Source organism: Microtus pennsylvanicus, chromosome 6, assembly GCF_037038515.1.
Source record: "Microtus pennsylvanicus isolate mMicPen1 chromosome 6, mMicPen1.hap1, whole genome shotgun sequence".
Lineage (NCBI taxonomy): Eukaryota > Metazoa > Chordata > Mammalia > Rodentia > Cricetidae > Microtus > Microtus pennsylvanicus.
The window spans coordinates 27,245,691-27,260,052 of NC_134584.1; positions in this window are offsets into that span (position 1 = coordinate 27,245,691).

Consider the following 14,362-nt stretch of genomic DNA (forward strand, 5'->3'; position numbering starts at 1 on the left):
AGAAAGAAATGAGAGAATGTGCAACTATAATACTAATGGAGAATACTGAGAGTAAGTGACAAAGAGGTGGTTTTACTAATTGAAAAATGATTGTATGCGATGGGAGAGTTTTAAAAGATTCTAAGGGATTCCCAGTAGAAAAGAGGCAAAAGTGTTATAAAAAAAAAGGGTAGACCGAGTAGAGATTTTAAATAAAAAAATTCATAAAGTTCTTGAGTCCATGGCCAAGTAGTAAACTAAGAAAGGCAATTAATCAAACAATGAATAAACTGAAGAAATTATAGACTTAAATCCAAGCTCAAATTTTAAAACTCCTACAAGCAAACATTCTGCTCCTTCAGCCAATAGCCTTTAAGATACCAGTCCACTTGGGCGTGGTATCTTATACTGTAAAAGCAGCTGTAAACGTGCACCCACTTTCTTGCTTCCACCCCCGCTTCCGGCTGCTAGACTCTGTTCCTGTTCATGCAGAGGACTGTTATATGGGACAGTGATCTGAAAGTTTCGTCCTTAAATAAATAACCCTTTTTATTATTCATAATTCTGAACTGATGTGGGATTGTTTTGTGACTTACATCATCACAAACACAGTAAGAAGGATTCTGGGTGTTGGTGTGAAATATATATTGAACACTCAAAGCAAAACTGTCATAGGAAGACAGGGAGTGAGTTTTGTGATGGTAGTCTGGAAAGTAATCTCTTTTGGTTCTGTCTCCAAAAGCGCAGGGAACAAATGGAAAATGGTAAGAGGGACAAGAGACTCTCACATCGAAGAACATAGTTGACAAAGTAAATAGGCAATCTATGGAAGCAAGACACTTAGCATCCAAGTGACTGATAAACAAATGTGTTATTTGAATAAATCATTCTATAATGCACATGGAAGTCAAAATATTACATAGTATAGAACAAATGCATGCAGTTTTTGCTTGTCAATAATATTTCACAGAACTAGGATGGTGGGATTGTTAAGAGGTTAAATATATCATAATAAGTGTTCTTACAAAAGATTATACAACAACAAAAACAATAGAGGTACAAGGGAACATTCAAAAGTGATAGCCATGGTGCATGCTTTGGTTATATAGATAATTTCCTGAACTAATATTATTTTTTGAACCATCAATCTATATAATTAAAACATTAGATTTTGTATATATGCACCAAGATAAAACTGCTAAAACTTTTAAAAATAATTCACTAGTGTCTGGGATGTAGTGGCTTCTGCTGGTGGTATTTGTACAGGTGACATCTAATTTACATGGGGACACCAGGCCTGACATAAGTCCTTCATGACTCTGTGAAAGGAAAGACTACATCTACAAAAGGACATTAGGGACTCCCTCCACATATACTTCTTTTGGATGAGACAAATCAATCTGTCATATAACTAATGAAAAATGCAAACTATAAAAAGCCATTTTTAAAGTGTAGGCCCTTTGTACAGAAACTAAAATGTGACAGGCTTTGCTGATAAACAAGGAAAGGAAAACTAGTAAAGAAAAATGATTTTCTAGAGAAATTTCCACATCTCAGAGCACATGGACTTCTTAGCAAAGACAAGGCTCTTGGGGTCAATCTTCAAGACACACAATCTACTCTTTCGAAGGATAGACACATTCTTGGGAAAAAAAAGCAAAATAGTAAATAAAAAGTGGAAAGGGTTGAATTTAGATAATCGAAACTGCCATCTAAAGGAGACCTAAATAAGAAGAATGCAAATACTTGATATAATGAAAGGCATGAAATAAATACTCAAGGAGAAACAGACCTGAAGAACAAAACACAACAACGTTTATCGTGTGGAAAGGAAGCATGCTGGTTTAGAGAGGGAAACACAACCACTTAAAGCTAGGAACTAAAATTCAAAAAAAAAAAATTTGAATGTGCCAGTTACGGCTTTAGAGAAGCAGATATCAAGACAGAATTAGAAATAGAGAATTATTACTAAAATTCCTTAGTAATCTCTAATAGGAGAGATTAGAGCATAAGTCAGTCGAGTGGTGTGAGCCTCAATTCACCTCCTTACAGCAGGGGACTGAGAAACCAGGATGTAGGCTGAAATGGCATTACCATCAAAGTACCAGTTAACACAACCTTAGCTATTGTCTGACAGTTGCCCAGGGAAACTCAGTTGAGATTTGCCAGCTGCAGGATCCTTGGATAACTTCAAGTAATTTTAAATTGAAGTATAAGATAAATTATCAGAATTATTAAAAGCCATACAGTTACTTAGAAGCATCTATATCTTTGGCCAGTTTATTCCTCTTCAATTATCTTGGAAATCTCCCTTGCCATCTGACCTTGTCCTAGCCTTCTACCCTAGCCTCCTTTCTACTCTTTTTGCAGCATGCTTTGTCTGTGTCTTGTTCAGACTTTCCTGGAAGCAAACCCTGAGATAAGTACTTGAACTCAAGCTATTTGTTTGGATGGTTGTTCCAGGAAACACGGGCAGGAGATGGGAGACTGAGTCAAGAAAAATCAAATAGTCACTAATAGCAGGCTGGTGAGCAAGTCACTGATGGGGACAGTGGAAACTTATTCTTACTGGGGAACTCAGGAAAACAAGTAGAAAAAAAAACTTGCTTGAGGCATCACCATATGATCTTAGACATATAGTAAATATCTATTGAGAGTAAGAATGCAGCACGTATTAAAGATCTAGCATATGGATTGTGATCATTGTGCTATCTGACACATAAATAAATCTCAATATATTTCTCTGTTTTACTCTGTTTCCAATCTGCAAGAACCAGGTCATCTTATTTCTGTATTTTATGTAGTCTTAGAGTAGCCACTGAAGCTCTCTTCTTAATCATCTAGGGCTGCAACTAAATTTCCAACATTCACTCCAGAGGAAAGAGAAGAGTATGGGAGGAGCCTTAAATAATCTCTTGGGTGGAGAAATGGACAAACACTAAGATTTACGGAAATCTTAGTTTGGTGGGAAAATTCTTTAGTGATCTTTAACATGTTCCTTTTCCTGACAGGATTACATGAAATGAGATAAACCCATCTTACAGTGCCATTATTCATTTCAAACAATTATTACTTTTATTGTTAAAATAATGAACTTCTGGGTGTGAAGGATTTGCCATTGTGTTAGATATAAATTAATATTACTTTTACATTTTGTCTTACTGGTCTTACAAAGCATTGACCTTTCTTGTCATTTTAAAGCAATTTGTGATAACTATATAATATTAAGATATCATTTTGCTAAAAGCCTGAGAAATACTTTATAGCATGTGGCTTTTGAGCATAGAAATGTCCAAGTAATGGCACTAAAGAATTTTCTTAATGCATGCTAAGAAGAAAGGAATTATAAATAGCAACAATATCAAATAACATTACTGAACTAAAGGGGATTTCATATTAAAATGTATATGTGAGTGTGTGTACTGTAGATAGGGCTGAAGAGCAAAATTAAATGAATGGCTCTTTCAAACTACCCCTCACATATGAAGGTCACTACTGATTATGAGAGGATATTGTATTATGACCTTAAAAAGTTAAGTGATAATATGCTGTCATATTTGTAGCTCAGTAGTACATCATGTGCCTTTTATGATCCACTCAATATGAGAGAAAAATAAACCTTGTCCTCAAACATACAGCATTTCTGAAGAAAAGATTAAAAATTAAAAATAACACAATCCATCTAGACAGATAGCCTTGAGATGTTCAAGAGATGGGATACATAGGTCTGCCAGTTTATTGTGTTATACATTTCTGAGGACACCCAAAACTATTCTATTTATTAATGGCTCAAAGTGAAGAAGTAAGAAATCAGTCTTTTTCCACCTGATCAGGACTATGAAATGTTCTGTACTTCATCCTGCAATTCACTATCAGATGCAATCTTGGGTTTTGCTAGGTGCCTCTAAGTGTGGGAATGTGTGAGGAGCTGCAGCAAGAAATTTGAATCACCCGTATAATTAATTATTGCCAAATACTTGTCTTTACAAAGGAAACAAAATATAGACCTCCATTTTTGACAAACAGAATTATTTGAAGTAAAGACCATATGAGAGTGAAGAACATTGTTTGATTCTGGGGTAATGGAGCAGGGCCACCGGCCGCAACATAAAACACTGTGACTGTCAGGACTAGATGACAATAAAGAAAAGGGAGAAATGACTGACTCCTGCTTCTCCTAAGACTTGTGTGGAAACCAGGACTGAAAAATTCTTTATGGAGATATTAACATATATGTTATGTTCCCTGCCCATCAGAATGATCCCTATATTGGACTTCTTGATCTTTAAGGGTATGAGGGAAACAAGACTTATATGATAGTATAAAAACTATCAGGGCTGTGTGAATTGCTTTTAACAGTTCTGTTATGCCAACCTATTTGGCATACACTTATAGGAAGACTGATTTAAGCTCCTGGCTTCAGAGGTCTTAATCCATCCTGGTGGAGAAGACTGATTCGTGTTAGGGTAGGCAAGGAACCAAAAAAAAAAAAAAAAGGAAGTCATTGCTCTCCTGGCTTCCTATGCTTTCCATTTGAGTTTACCTTGGTCCCCAGGCTATATGGTACTCATGTCACAATCAATCTTCCTACTCGATTAATCTACTCCAAGGTCATCCTTCAGGCAGGCTCAGAAGGGTCACTTCAGTCTCCTGGGTGATTGACAACCATGGTTAATCTTCATACAAGCTCTCAGAGAAAAGGATAAGACAGCACACACTTACATATAAGGAACTACAGCCATGGTTTTGAAAAGTATGACTGACTGGAAAGATGAAAAGAATGAAGGATTCCTAGCTGCCAAACATATGGGAAACCTACCTTTGTCACAAGCTTCTGTTTTTTTGGCATTCACCTGGAGGAATAACTCCTTTCCTTAAAAATTCCACAGCCAGTACCATCCTCAGCAGATAAAAACTGAAAGTATTCATACTAAAATTACTAACAACCCAGGGTCTGACTCCATTCAACATGCTATAAGAAGAGTAAGTTAGGGTAGGTGGACAAGAGAACCAAATTAGAAAGCAAGGAATTATGTTATAAAGGTTGAAAATGACATGATTTATATGCCAAGAAATTACAATTATACTGAAAAACATGAGAATTGATAAATGTCAGTAAAGCGGCAAGAACAAGGCAAAATGCTTGGGAAAAGGCTATGTGGATAGGGCTCTTGTTGTGCAACCATCAGTACCTGAATTGAGATCACTGACACTTGTGTGAGAACTGGGTGGGCATGATAGACTTTGTGTAATCCCAGTGTTTAGGAGACCAACAGGGAAGTCTGGGACAAGCTGGCTTGCTCTAAGCCTTATCAGTGTGCTCTGTGTTAAGTGAGACCCTACTTCAGATGATAGATCAAGAAGAGGCTGTTCTCTTCTTTTCTGGATCTCATAAATTGATGGACTTTAAACACTTGGAGGCCATGGCTTTATACTAACCTTACCACCATCTGATATTTTGTGTATAGGTCAAAGACCAAAGACTCCTTGATTCTTCCTGGAGTTTGACTCAAGGAAGTAGTAGAAAGATCTCCTTAGTAAATTGGGGGCATGGGGATCATAGGAGAGGGTTTAAGGGGAGGGGAGAGGCAGAAAGGGGAGCAGAGAAAAATGTATAGCTCAATAAAATCATTTTTAAAAAGGGAAAAAGTTCCACTAATTTCTAGAAGACCACTTCACCTCACTTTCCTGCATTGTTGGCTCTTATTGTTTGATAAAACCAGCAGTAATAAGGGTGTCTTATATTTTCTTAAAAGTATACACCATACATTTTAAAGAAAATTAAGTTACTTGGTGCTGCCAATGCTCTCTACATGAACCATAGACAACAAAAATCCAAGAACAGAGCATAAGAAACCTCCTTTTGAAGGTTGGTCAGGTTAGTTCAAGTGACTCACTAAATAATGTAGGTTATTGATGTAGCCTTCAGTGACTTCTCAGGGCTCCACTCTGGGCCCCTATGGCTGACAACTCCACACCATTAGGACAAGGACTCAAATTATTTAAGCCTAGTCTGACCTGAAAGCTTCTCCCCTGAGCTCTACCTTCTGTGGTTCTAGAAAGCAAGGCGCAAGCTGCCAAGGGAGGGAAGCAATTACACAGGTGTGGTCAGCTGCATCACCAGGATCCACAACAATTACCAGCAGAGCATGATACGTATAGAGGTGCATGATGAGACTCACGTGTCAGCGGCTACCAGCAGCTGTCTAATTGGATTTAAGATCAATTCAACAAGAGGGGAATCATGCCAATTACTGAAAACCTAGCCAGCTTCTGGAACCTTAAAGGTCAGGAACCTTAAAAAAAGAATCTACTAGCTGGGTGTGGGTGGCATGCACCTTTAATCCCAGAATTTGAGAGGCAGAAGCAGGTTGGATCTCTGAAAGTTGGAGGTCAGCCTGATCTACCAGAGAGTTCTAGGGCAGCCAAGGCTGTGACACAGAGAAAATCTGTCTTGAAAAACCCCCCAAAAAGAAAAGAAAGGCAAAAAAAAAGGAAAGAAAACAATCTTCTACTGCCACTTTGCTAGAACAGTATAATCCCTTGTTACATTCTAATTTTACCCCGATACTCATGGGTAATCATAGTTCTTACCTCTCACCAATGAAGCTTCTCAAATGGAGGCCAGCATGGAGAACCACAACTAGACACAATGTCGAGATGAAAGGATAGTGGGGACCCCAGATTGTGCTTGATAGCTCAGAAACCATCATGGAAGACAGCACAGAAAGTCTGTCAGAACCAGAAGGCCAGGAAGTCTGCTGTGAAACAGTCTGTCCTACAATTGACTGATAATAGTGATACAGACATGGTATTATACAAAAAGGAAAAATTCATAGGGTCCAATCCCTAGGCTAAGAACTTCAGGCAACTACTGACTGCTGGGAGGACAATTAGCCTCTCCCAGGAATGAACCCCCTTATTGATTATTTGATGCATAATGGCTAGCATTTAACCCATATACACTCAAAAAACAAAACCATATGTATATGTATATATGTGTGTGTTTTTCTTTGATCTCGTATGATATATGCATATGAATATATGATATATATATATATGTCACATATACATACGAGATCAAAGAAAGAGACTATTAACTTTCAAGTTGGCAGGTTGAGAGCAGTACAGCATAGGAGGATTTTGATGGAGGGTAACTGGGAGAGGGTGGAGGGAGGTGCATTAGTCAGGGTTCTTTTTTTATTGAAAACGTTTCTGCCTCCTCCCCGCCTCCCATTTTCCTCCCCCTCCCCTCACTCCTCTCTCCCTCCCTCCACTTCTTTCCCTGTCCCTCTCCAGTCCAAAGAGTAGTCCGGATTCCCTGCCCTGCGGGAAGTCCAAGGTCTTCCCTGCTCCATCCAGGTCTGGGAAGGTGAGCATCCAAACAGGCTAGGCTCCCACAAAGCCAGTGCATGCAGTAGGATCAAAACTCAGTGTCATTGTCCTTGGCTTCTTATCAGCCCTCATTGTTTGCCATGTTCAGAGAGTCCGGTTTTATCCCATGCTTTTTCAGTCCCAGTCAAGCTGGCCTTGGTGAGCTCCCAATAGATCAGCCCCACTGTCTCAGTGGGTGGGTGCATCAATCGCGGTCCTGACTTCCTTGCTCATGTTCTCCCTCCTTCTGCTCCTCATTTGGGCCTTGGGAGCTCAGTCAGTGCTCCACTATGTGTCTCTGTCTCTATCCCCATCCATCGCCAGATGAAGGTTCTATGGTGATATGCAAGATATTCGTCAGTATGGCTATAGTAGTCAGGGTTCTCGAGAGTCACAGAACTTATGGAATGAATCTCTATCTATCTATCTATCTATCTATCTATCTATCTCTCTCTCTATATATATATATATATATATTTATGAATGAATGACTTATAGACTGAAGTCCAACAATGACTAGTTATGAATGTAAAGTCCAATCTAGTAATTTTTCAGTCCCATGAGGCTAGGTATCTCAGCTGGTCTGCAGGAATCTCCAAGAAGGAATGGGTAGACTGATGGAGGTGAGGGCAAGCAGAAGAAGAGCACCATTCCTTCTCTCCTTGTCCTTACATAGGCTTCCAACAAAAGGTGTGGCCCAGGTAAAGGTGAGCCTTCCAGCCTCAAGGCCCAGAAGAAAGGCAATGTCTTCCTGCTTCAGGATCCTGATCACAAGTGCACCCTCCATTTCTAGATTATAGTTCATTCCAATATAGTCAAGTTGACAACCAAGAATAGTCATCACAGGAGGAAAGGGGGAGAGAAATAAATGTAAATACACACACACACACACACACACACACACACCTAGAGTTGAGGGCCATTTCTGCTGGCAAGTATAACATTCCTGATATGCTCAGCTAGCAAACTGACCCACTTTCAATTCTGTTGCAGTGATAAAATATCATGGCAAAAATCAATTTCAGGAAAAAGATAATTTGTTTTAGTTCACAATTCCATGTTACAGCCCATTATAGAGAGAAAGTCAAGGGCTGTAGCAGCTGATCACATCCACAATCAACAGCAAGGAGAGAGAGAAGAGAATGCATAATCACTCAGCTCACTTTCTCTGTTCATATATATATATATATATATATATATATATATATATATATATATATATATATTACCATTCAAAAATTTACACTTCCTCCCCTCCTTCCATTCCCCTCCCACTCCCCCACTTACCTTCCTCCATCCCCCTCCCTCCTTAAGAGAGGGAAGGAAACCCAGCCCTGTGGGAAGTCTAAGCCCCCCTCCCCCACATCCAGGCCTAGGAAGCTTTGCATCCAAATAGACTAGAGTCCCAAAAAGCCAGTACAAGCAGTAGAAACAAGTCCCAGTGCCTTTATCAATGGCTTCTCAGTCATCCCCCATTGTCAGCCACATTCAGAGAGTCCAGTTTGATCAAATGCTTATTCAGTCCCGGTCCAGCTGGATTTGGTGAGCTTTTATTAGAATAGGCACAATGTCTCAGTGGGTGGACCAAACCCCAGGGGTCCAGACTTCCTTGCTCATCTTCTCCCTCCTTCTGCTCTTCAACTGGACCTTGGGGGCTCAGTCCCCAACTTCCTCTGTTTAAAAAACCTCAGAATCCAAACTCGGGAACTGTTGCCACCTACTTGTAGGTTGGGCTTCCATATCAATTAACATAATAAAGACAATCATCCGCAGATGTGACACAGGCTTACCTTGTATAGAAAACCCCTCACTGGGACTCTCTTTGAAGATGATCCTACCCCAGTGTGTAGTACTAAGTACAACTAGTACTAACCACTCCACTGAGGTATTATTTCTTAGTTGATATGTTATTAATATGTTAAACTAGTTTTCACTATCAATATTAGTATAACATAAGTTACCAATAATAAATCTCTAGTTGAAGGCACAAGGGATTGACACAGTCATTTTTAACTTTGGAAAGTCCACAGCAAGAAAATTAAACTCATGTGGACCAGGGTGATAAACAAAATGCCTAAGACTGGTGAGTAGGGCACCAGAAAGGTAAGCAAACAACTGCGTTTGGAGAGCTCTTAAGAAGGGTAGAGTTGGCAGGGATGATGTTTTTCAAAAATAGGCCAGTATTTGACTCATGCTGTTGAATACCTCTTTGGCACAGACCGGAACTTCTTAGGTAGTGTGGAAGGGAAACAGCCAAGGCCTGGACACAATGTCCTAGGTTTAGATAACATGGAAAATCTTCTCTCATAGCCTCTCCCTTATGAAAGAGTTGCAACATGTTACCTCTTGTTTCCTCTTTTTATCTGGAGCTCTTTGGTTCCTACTCAGAACAGGAAGTGTGTGTATGTGTGTGTGTGTGGGGGGGGTGGTGGTTACATGTGTGCTTGAGTATGTGTGCTGTTTGCTGGATATTCACACTTCCCCAACCTATGCTTACTGCATCCTTCTTGTAAGTGTGATTCCTATATATTTTCTGAGATAAAAGCAGGCAGGCTACTTAGGAACTGAAGTCCTCCTTGGATAATTATCTTCCTTTTGGCATTTCCCTCTCAATGAGAAATTTTAATAGAAGCAGACAGATTGTGTGTGTGTGTGTGTGTGTGTGTGTGGTGTGTTTGTATGTTTAGACAAGAGAGATAATGAGAGAGTAGAAGTGACCTGGAGTACACAGCTATGTCATTTGGCCTAATAGACTGGTATGGTCTGTGGAAAGGTTGACAGGCATTCATTGAACATGGACAATGAACTAGAGACCAAGCTTACATTTTCTTATCTGGTTAATAAAGTGAATTCCTCTAGTGAAAATTATCATCTTAACTGTTTATGAAAAAGTAGCTAAAATATAAACTAGAAGAAAGAAACTCTGAAACTTAGCCCGTATTTGTCTAGGAACTATCGGAGTTATAGGAAAGTAGTATATAAATATGTTTTGTGCAGCAGCAACAGAACGTTCACCTAGAGGATAACATGTATCTTACAACAATAGGACAATATCTCTTTCCTCAATGAAAGAGTGGACGTGACACTGAACACTGGATTGACAAGCCCTTTTAAAGAGGCACTTCTTGTGATTGATTGAATTCACATACAGTGTTATCATGTCCTCTTGACACTGGGTACAATTTAACTCAACTTTAATACATACAAAATTCTGCTGAACTAGAATACAGATTGAGCATAGGTCACAAAGCTGGAGAGTTTAAGTACCCCATTCTGAGATTATTAGTTACCAGAATGTGCTTGCTGGTGTAACCTGTGTAGCCTTCATCTAACACTTTTGCTATTAAAAGGTGAATTATCCGAATATGCAGCTTCTTTTGCCTATCTCCTGTAATTGCAAAGGCCAAAAAAAAAAAAAAGAGGGAAGAAGGGTAAGAGAAGAATTAATTCAGGGGATTGTATAAAAGAGAAAACTTTGATATTCTGATTTAAAGAAATATATTTATGATCAGCATCCAGGGCTCATGTCCAAATATCTTAAGGAAGAAGCTGTTGGTTTTAATCTGCTTTCTTCTTGGAAGAAAGAAATGGTAGCAATATTTCCAAGTACATTTACATCTGCATATATTTTTAGTTTGTTTGGTTTGTGTGTTTGTTTTGAGACAGAGTCTCACTGTGTAGCTCCAGCTGACTTGGAACTCACTACATAGACATGGTTAGCCTTGAACTCAATCCACCTGTTTCTCCTTCCCAAGTGTTGGGTTGCTTATACCTGACTTTGACAACTGTCAAGTGTCACTGGGTGAGTTATTCATTTATTTATTTAGCCCTCAGATTTTGTCATCTAAAGATGAGAAAGTTGTAAGTTGGTGATTTTTAATGTACTGCCATTTTAATTTTAGCTTTGAGAATTTGAAGTTTTAAAACAGGATGCTGAAATACTAATAGAATTCGATTGTTGGAGTTGCTTTATGAAGTACTCAGCACCTAGAAAGTCTTGATGGAATGATTTTTCTGAATTTGGCTTGCTTCTCCCTCAAGGTCTACAGTATTATCACTCCATGTTTCCTATCACAGTTTAAGGGTCTAAGCATCCACTGGATATTTTATAAGAATCCCAGTGACCTTCTACAAAATGCTTTTGTGGACAATTGGCCAGTGGAGCAGAGAGGAGTCTCTAGCCACTTCTAATTGAATTTCCAGATCCCATTATTTCAACGCCTGTCTGCAATAGTTGCCCTGTGAGCTTGTGGATTTGCCTTAAAAATGCATGCTGCAATCTGAAATCTTCTTCACAGACACGTCACGAACATACACTCCATTACTTTTTTTGTTTTAGCTCAGTTAATATACAACATTTACATAAGGCTGGTTTTCACTCCAGGTTTGGAGTAATGCAAGAAAATGAAGGGAAATTATTTCACATAATAGCCCAGTGTGGGTCATCCTTTAAAAATGAAATATTAAACAGCATAACTCCAAACTCCATCGCTTTTCTCTGACTCATAAATACCTCTTAGGTCTTGAATTATCCTAGTGGTAGTCTTTAGAATGTCTTCTAGTTTTTATCCACACAGCTCGTAGCTTTTCTCACAAACATGAGTTTTCTTTGTCCTAATCAAACTGAGCTCAGATGATCTTATTAACAAAAACCAACTGCTTTTTGTCTCTTAATGAAAACCACAAAGGAACTTTGGGGTCATAACTCCTCTTTTGAGATGATCAGTCATGGACTGAATTTCCACTCCTGAAAACATTTTTTCCTTTTTTAAAGAAAGGTGTATTAGGCTTTACAATACTGTGTGTGATCTTTCTGTTCAAGAGAGCCCTTTCACCTCTATATGTCTTGGTATTTAAGACGGACTAGCAGGGAGTCACCTTTCTGAAGTAAGGAATGGAGGGCTTGCAACTCCACTTATGGCTGTCCTCATTCTAACAGCATGGGCCCAAATTGCTCTTGCAGTGCCCTGGGAGTGAGCACAGCATGGTTATTCTTATGTGCAGAAGATTGCTCTTCAAAAGAATCGTTACACTAAAAATGTAAACTACTGTATAAAAAAAATTGAAGAAGGCAAGAAAAATGGGCAGACTTATCATGCTCTTGGATTAACAGAATTGATGCTACAAAAAGGAATATACCAGAAAAATGATCTATAAACTTAATAGAATCCCCACCAAAATTTCAATGACATTTTTCACCAAAATAGAAAACACCGTACTGAAGTTCTATAAGAGTGCAAATTATCCCACATAGTCAATGCAATAAATAATAATAATAATAATAATAATAATCATCCAATGCTATTAGTGTCATAATACTTGATATCATGTCATACTACAGTGCTATAGTTACAAAAACATCATAATACCAATGCACAGTTTTATAACAGATCAATGGTCTATAGCAGAGGATGAAGAAACAAATACCTGCACAATCCAACACCTACTACAACTCATTTTTGATAAAGATGTAAAATCATGCATTATGAAAAAGGTAGGCTTTCAACAAATGATGCTGGGATAATTAGGTATCTCCATGTAGGAAGTGAAACTTGATTCATATCTCTCACCATATGAAAAAAATCTATTCAACATGTATCAAATATCCTTAATGTAGGATCTGAAGGTCTGACATAGATGGAGAAAAGCAGGATAAACATATTAAGATGAATGCATAGCCAAGCACTTTCTAAAAAATACTGTAGTAGACCAGGAAGAACTTTTAAGAACTAACCAATGGGGGGGTACTTGAAATTTAAATGCCTGCACATTGCAAAGGAAACAACAGAGCCCTCAGAATGGAAAAAAATCATCAACAATATGACATGAGATCAATGCCTAAAATCTATAAAAACTCAAAAAATCAAACAATTATTTTCCCACGTAATACAGGACAGGTCACAGTGAGACCACTCATCTCCAGCACTTCTCACTGCTGGATACATTCTAAACACTCTCACAGTTCACAAAGGACCCCAATGGAGACCTGTAGACTTGAGTTAATACCAATGTGTCAGTATCGGCACCTGCGTTGCTTTAAATGGATCTTCTGCAGTATAGGATGTTTATAGAGAAGACTGAGAAAGAACTATGAGGCAGGATATAGAGCTATGACTTGGAAAGAGGAGCGCTATGATCTCACATTCCATTTCTCTAGAGCAAGCAGTAACTGGAAAGGAACCCTGTATATTTTCATAACATTATATGATTTAATAAAAATATATAGAGAAATATGCTAGGCTTTAGGAAACTAAGCAAAAACAGTAGAGGATACATGATATGTATGAGTATACCCTTGCATTCATCAAAAACTGCATTTGTGTGTGTTTGTGGATAAAATTAAAAATACTTTTGAAATTCAAAAAAAAAAAAGAAAAGAAAAGAAAAAAAGAAACTTTTTTTCCAGGATTCAAAAGCTTCAGAAATCTTTCCTCACTCTGGGCAGGGCAGTGTTGTGTTGATGTGTGTAGTGACTGCTGGAAAGATGCTAGGGGACAGCATTTAATTATCACTAACATGCTTTCTTTCATAGAGCACATTGAGTTTTGCTTAATTTATTCTTGGCTTTGAGGTTAAGGCTTCATAATAATTTAGTATAACTGGATTTGTTTTTATGAAATTCTGTTATTTTTAAACGTTTTGTATTTTTCAAAGAGTTGAGTAATTCTGAAAGCAACAGAGTATGAAAAACAGACACATAAAACCGCTGTAGCTACTTCTAGTGTCAAGTCTCCTACTCGTAAATAAATTAAAACTTGAAATGAGTGTCTTCAGTCTTGAAAGTTCTGGAATTTGTTTCCAGCACGTTGATCAGTTGTGATTCTCTGAATTAACATCAGCTCGAGGCACAAAGAAGCTTCTTTCACCAAGGTTGACAGCAGCGCAAATACATGGGCGTACAGATCAATATTTAGAAGGTGGTGACATAGTATGACTTTAACACAAATGCAGCAGGTTCCCCTCCTAGAGGCCATGACCTCCAGATTTCTGTTTATTACTATTATTATTA